Source organism: Medicago truncatula, chromosome 2 (assembly GCF_003473485.1).
Source record: "Medicago truncatula cultivar Jemalong A17 chromosome 2, MtrunA17r5.0-ANR, whole genome shotgun sequence".
Taxonomy (NCBI): Eukaryota; Viridiplantae; Streptophyta; class Magnoliopsida; order Fabales; family Fabaceae; genus Medicago; species Medicago truncatula.
The window spans coordinates 5,469,861-5,476,048 of NC_053043.1; positions in this window are offsets into that span (position 1 = coordinate 5,469,861).

The following is a 6,188-nucleotide window of genomic DNA, read 5'->3' on the forward strand; positions in this document are numbered from 1 at the left end:
GCAATAAAATCTATATTTTTATGTACCAAAAAAAAAAAATTATTTAAACATTTTGGTGTCTGGTATTTTTAAAAAGATATAGAATCCTTAAAAAATTTTATATCTAATTTAAATAAAGAATTGTGTTATTCAAACAACCATTTAGATGACACCTTTTACGACTACCATAAATTTATAAGGAAAAAGAGATATTGACAAAAAAACCAACACAATAGAGAGAAAAAGTAAAAACATAATGTGAATATAAGAGAGGAAGTTGTCACAAAAATTATCAAAAATTAATTGTACAATTATCATTTCTCTTAAATAAAATATTGTTTATACCTATATATAAAGGGAATACATAATTTTGTGTTAGCTTTTTATTTTTCAATTATACTCATCATTTAAACTATTTTAGTTTCAATTTTAACCCTTTTACTTAATTATTTAGATTATTATTTAAAAAATGTTAAATCCTTTAAAATAGGAACAAAATCACTTCAATAAGAATTTTAAATTATTAATTAAAAAATAAGTAAATCCCATTAAAATAAAGAAGGAACAATATTTGACATTCTTAAAAGAATTTATTTTAATTTTAAATATATTTTATCATAGTATTTGTTAATATTGATTAAACACATTATACAATACAAGCATATAAAGAGACTTTTTTTTTTTTTTTGACAAAAACAAAACGATATTCATTCATTCAAATCGATAGAGTACATCAGATACAAACATCGCTAAAAGCGTAAAGGGTGAATCTGCGAACAAACTCACAGCACCCAAGTTAATAGCATACAACGATAAAATGCTTGCAAATAATATGATAAAACCTAAGTCACTGAAATACACATACTTCCGGATCTGCAACGTTGACGCACAAGTCATTGGTTGAATTTGTATTGACTGATGTAGATCTTCCAATATGAACTAAACAAACACCGCGACAAGACGCGAAATCAAACGCCACACAAGACGACGAACAACAAAACGCCGCACTTGGACGACGAAATCACAAAAACACAAAAGAAAAAACTTGATAGATGTGAAAAAACTTATTTAGATTGAAAGAAAAAGGGGAAAAAAGATGTAGAACGATGACTCTAGGTCAAAAATTAACCTAAAACCACCCCTCCTCGATGAACGAAGGAGAAAGAAAATTTAGAGAGAAGTTGGAGTTTCTCTCTCTAAAGACCTAAGAGAATCAGTAGTAAAATTGTTGTGTTGTGAATGACATAGTCATGGTTTGATGATGATGGAGTTGATGGAGGGTTTAGGGTTTACGGTGGAATGGAATTTAAGCAATAAAGAGACATGTTAGTTTTCATCTTTTCTTTAGTTTTGATAAAGGGAGAGATGCATTTTAAATGTAAATTAAGGGTAAATGGTCACTTTGGTCCTTGACTTTGCACCGATTACAAAATCTTTGACTTACGATTAAATACAAAGTAGCCACTGGATGTGCACTTCCCTTCAAGGTTTTAAAAAACGGTCTCTTTACAGAGAAAATGGTCGCGATAAAAAAGATATAGGTAGCCGACGTTACCGTTTTTACAGAGTGAACAAAAATCACGACGAAACACCGTTACAATTATGACGAAATACTATTACGCCCACAAAAAATACAATTCATGACAATAGACACAAAATTTGGATATTATTTCAATTGAGATAGATGAAAATCATATTATTAGTACATAATTGATCATAAATTACATAATATTAGACCATCCACAATGCAGCACCTCATCTGGGTGCTTAAACGGGTCCCAACGGTGCACATGATTCGTTTTGTAATTAATACTTAATAAACATCTAATCTCTCTAGTCCAGCACCTCAAAACAATTATTAATTGGGTCCCTACAATAACTCTATATCATTAAATTTTAACAATAATTTATATATATATATATATATATATATATATATATATATATTCATAATTATATAATTTTAAAATATTGAAGTAGTTTAATTATAAAATCTAAACAAATGAACATTTTTTTTAAAAGTTTATTCATAATTCAAAAAAAAAAGTTAAAACTTGAAAAAACAATATAAAATAGGCTTAAATATGAAAATTGTCCCTGTAATTTGGTTCAGTTTTGATTTTCGTCCCTGTAAAAAAAAATTGAATTACATCCCTCCAAAACTTTTTTTGTTTGAAAAAGGTCCCTGGCCCTACTTCATGTCTGACTTGGCATGATATTCGCTACGTGGCAGTTGCTAACTGTGCAACTTTTGCCACATTGTGCTGACGTGGCAGTCCACGTAATTAAAAAAAATTCTGAAAATTATTTTTAAAATTTAAAAAATCATAAAATATTTCCGAAAAAAATCTGAAAATTAAATTTTCGAAAACTTAATTTTTTGACATAAAAACTGTTAAAATTAAAAATTTTAAAAAAATATGTGAAAATTTAATTTTCGAAAAAATAGATTTTTTTAATTTGAAAAAATATGTGAAAATTTAATTTGAAAGTTATAAATTTAAAATGTTTTATAATAAATTACTATAATTTTAAAAAAATTTCTAATTTCTTGTTCTTTTACGAAAATTTTAATTTAAAAAAAAAATCATTATTTTCAGAAATTTCAGAATATATAATATTCAAAAAAATTAATTTTATTTTGAAAATTATACAAAAAAATAAATCAGAAAATTATTTTAATATTTTAAAATTTATTTTCAGAATTTTTAAATTGTTTTTAATATTATGTGGCATGCCACGTGGCCAAATCAGCTGAATAGTGGGGTCAGAGACCTTTTTCAAACAAACTTTTTTTTGCAGTGATGTAATTCAATTTTTTTTATTACTGGGACGAAAATCAAAATTGGACCAAATTATAGGGACGATTATCATATTTAAGCTTATAAAATGAATGATGATAAATTATTTGTTGTTTCGATTAAATCCAATCATCATATTTTTTTTTTCCCATGTAAATTATTTGTTGTTGTAAACAATTGTTTTTGTTGAAAATCCAATGTTGATCTATTAAAATATTATTACTCTTGCAACTATTATATAACTTACTTTTTAAAATTAAATAAAATAATACAAAAATAGAATTAATTGTACATGAGGGATGCATGGGTAATAGGTGAGAGATTGTGCGTATACAAACACTCATCTTTATAAGCACCATATTAATTGATGTTACAATGGGGGTTCCTTTTTAACATGGTGCTAAATAGGGGAAGGACCTCCCATTCTAGATGGTCTTATCTCCTTATCTACTTTAGAAATCCAACTCTATCTCTAGTTTAAGTTATTTATGTTACTATCATTATTTAAGAGTTGTGCAATATTGTGATTAATTCACACCGCGACAACCACAATCTGTAATGCAACATCCGTAACAACCGAAATCGTAAAATCATATACGCGACCGCGACATTGTTCGCGACCATTATTTAAAATCTTGCTTCCATTATTTAGTCTCTAACGTTAAGAACTTCTGTTAACTGACGAGGTGACAAATGTTTTGTCATGACAAAATACTCTGTCACTGGTATTAAAATGAAAGTAGAGAATCGAACTGAAGGACAAAAACAGGGAGTTAAAAATCCCTAAATCCTTAAATCTCTGAATTCATGTGACAATAGTTGGAACTGGTATAGATGTCGGGGTAAAGCAAGTTTACTCACACTTTTTTTTTTTTTTTTTTTAAGGAATATATTTATTTCATTCAAGATAATGTTTGTATTTGTAATATAAGTTGGAACAAAATCAAAACTTGAGAACTAGTATACAACCCTGACTCTCTTGTAAGAGTATGAGCAGCAAGGTCAGCTTGTCTCATGAAAAAATCTAACCTGTAGTTTTGATTATCGCTCAAGAAAGCAATACAAACACTGCAAACTCGGTAACATCAGAGAGATTTACATTGATGCGAGCAACAGCAGTTTGCAGTCGAGCTCGATGGTAACAAGCTCAAATCCTTCAAGTAGCCAAATTAAAGCTTCTATAAGTCCCATAGCTTCCGCCTCTTTCGGAGAAAGGAGTTAATGCTTGTGTAAAATTTTTGCTCGGGTGAATTCACCTGTCATTGCAGATGCATATCCCAATTCCATATCTATGTTGATAAAATAGAGCTGCGAACATCTGACTTATTTCAAGAGATTGTTGCAGATCGGCCCAATTCCAACTACTCAGCAGGTCCCTTGCAGCTTTGATAAAACGCTGTACGGGTTTCTCAACACTGTCCCAAACCTTCTTGTTTCTCCGCATCAAAATCGTCCAAATCTACTTCGCGACATCACATCACTTCTGTTCCTGCAAGCCTGACAGCAGACCAAAGAAATTCTACATCGCGACAGACATTATTTCTTTATGATTTTGTTTTTACTACATCGTTCTAGAACGATCTAAAAAATTGTCACTACAATAAAAGTGTTTATCTACCACACCACATAGGACTATTGTCAACTGTTTGAGGATTTAGATCTTCTACGGTCACTGCATTGTACAATTGTAGTAACGGATATTTGTATCCCAGTTTTAGAGTCGTGGCCTTAGGAATTTGTTAAGTGGAAAAGCAATAATAACATTTGTTTACCAAACATGGAATTATCTCTCAATAAGAGTACCTATTTGATATCAAGAGGAATGCTAGCAACACACTTTCTTTGTAAGTAATATTATAAGGGAAATGTTAACCGGTGCCCCCGGGGCACTGATTAGGGAAGCAAATGTAAAAGCTTCTGCATAGCAAGAGTATATTTGTACCAATATCTTCTTATTAATGAACTTATAGACACATCCTCATATCAAATATGTACATCTAAGCAACTCAATTTTCTTAACTATTGATCAAAATCATAGAAAACTTCTTTGAATTTGATACATTGTGAATTTGTGATTGTGACTGTAATAGTAATTAATTGATTGCATTGCACAAACATCATCTCAAAGTAATAAATCCAACATTTCTTGCATATAACATATATAATTTCACTTACACGACAAAATCTAACCATATACTAAACCAGAGAAACTCATAGACACTAATTGAGTAATGAAGCTCAAACTATTTTACATTGCTTCAGACTCTCAAGTATAAACTTGTTCATAAATTTTTTTGCCTTCACCTTCTTCCTCAATTCCTCATCCTCTACCTTATTCCTCTCTCCATCTCCCTCACCATCCTCCTGATCTCTTATGAGCTCAACCTTCAGTCTTTGTTGGTGATAGTCATATTTTCCAACCTTTTTTTTTTCTTCTTATCTTTAGCAGTAGCCTCCAAAACAGCATCAACATCAAAACAAACATTGATATTTGGAACCTTTCTAGGTGTTGAAGAGAATCCATAGAGCTCAAATTTACCAAGCAAAAAGTTATCATCAGTCTTAACTCCTCCTCCATACATTTTGATCAAAACGCTATCTTGACTATGATAGAACCTTTCTCTTTCAAAAGTTGAATCTTTGGAATTCTAGCAAGACCCTCCTACCTTAACCCTCCTAAAGCTTTATAATTCTCACCAATGTTCAAGTCTTTCTTGTACATTCTCTTTAACAATTCAACAAGACAGTTCACCAAATTGTTATCAAAATTGAAAGCACCCAAATGAGTATCCCTAACGTGTCTTTAACACTACCAAGATCGAACACAAGTACATTCGTCTCACCTTCTCTCCACATTTTCCTATCCAAAGTATTAGCAATAACAGCTACAGTAGGCTTAGTGTCGATACTCATCGCATTAAAACTGGTTTCAGTGGAGTCGACGTAATATAAGGGATCATGCTGTTTCCTTGGTCGTTTGGAATGATCTCAACAGGCTGTTTCCTATGACTTTGCTTTTTGTAGTTGCCATGGCAATTGATATTTGGAACCTTTCTAGGTGCTGGAGAGATTCCAGAGAGTTCAAATTTCCCAAGCAAAAAGTTATCCTAGTCTTAGCATGTTCTCCTTCATACACTTATCAAAACACTATTTTGATTATCAGAGACTGTAGCGAAAACACTTTTTTTTTTGGTCGGGATCAATGTGTTCTTTCGAATCAAAACAAACATGACACCACCATCAGTTTCAACACCAAGACTGTGAGGTATAACATCTAACAACAACAAGTCTTGAATTTTCTTGTCTCCTTCAACACTCAATATCGCTGCTTGAACCGAGGCATCATACACCACAACTTCATAAGGATTAATGCTTTTGCATGGCTCTTTGATTTCTCCATTGACTCTA